Below are 1032 nucleotides of genomic sequence, written 5' to 3' on the forward strand. Positions count from 1 at the left end.
GGTAAATAGTACTTTTTATGCAGGCCTCAGTTGCCCTACTCTCATGGCTCCAATTCTCCTTCCCTCTCTCGGGTGTATCCAGAAGACCCCCTCCTGCCATTGCCCACTGCCCTGCACCCTGTATATCAAGGTTAAATCTTCTCCTTAGATTGTACTTAAACCCAACACCAAACAGTTTGGCCTGGAAAATGGCAGTAAGGTGAGGGGCCAGAGGACCAGGAAGTATCCACATTAAGGCAGTTCAACTTGCTCTGGCTTTAGCAGTTGTGAGAGGCCAACCACCTTCTTCCTGGGAGTAATGACTGCGTTCTTTAAGGACATGATGATACTTTCTTTTTTTTTTTTTAAGTTTACTTATTTTGAGGGAGAGAGAGAGAGCATGGGAGGGGCAGAGAGAGAGAAGGAGAGAGAGAAAATCCCAAGCAGGCTCTGCACTATCAGCACAGAGCCCAATGCAGGGTTTGAACTCATGAACCATGAGCCAAAACCGAGAGTTGGACACTTAACTGACTGAGAACCCAGGCACCCCAGGACATGGTGATTCTTTAGTATATATGCTGCTGAAGCAAGCACAGACATGATGATTCTTGAGGAAGAAACACAAATTGGGGAATAGAAAGGAGGAAAAGAGAGATTTGGTCAGCAAAAAAAAAAAAGACTAAAGCTAAAGGAACACAGGCTCCAGTGAGGTATTAAGAGGATTTAGGGTCAGAGACAGTGGCCTCTACCAGGGAAAGTCCAGGCTTCCTTGTAGTTGGGTGACTGAAATCGATGGCCATGTAAGAGGGTAGACAGGGGAAACTCATGACTGTTCTGTGTGGTCCAGAGCCAAGGCTGATAGGAAAAGAGATGAGTACATTTAAACATCTAATGGTGGGCAAAAAGCAAATCACCAAGCAAATTATGGGGATGAGAAAGAATGAGAGACCTGGGTATGGTGGGTTTTTGTTTGTTTGTTTGTTTGTTTTTTTGTTTGTTTTTCCAGCCATTTTTTTCTGAGACATTGGGCTCAGCAAGGTCTAATAGGAGATC

This window comes from Lynx canadensis, chromosome C2 (genome assembly GCF_007474595.2).
Source record: "Lynx canadensis isolate LIC74 chromosome C2, mLynCan4.pri.v2, whole genome shotgun sequence".
Taxonomy (NCBI): domain Eukaryota; kingdom Metazoa; phylum Chordata; class Mammalia; order Carnivora; family Felidae; genus Lynx; species Lynx canadensis.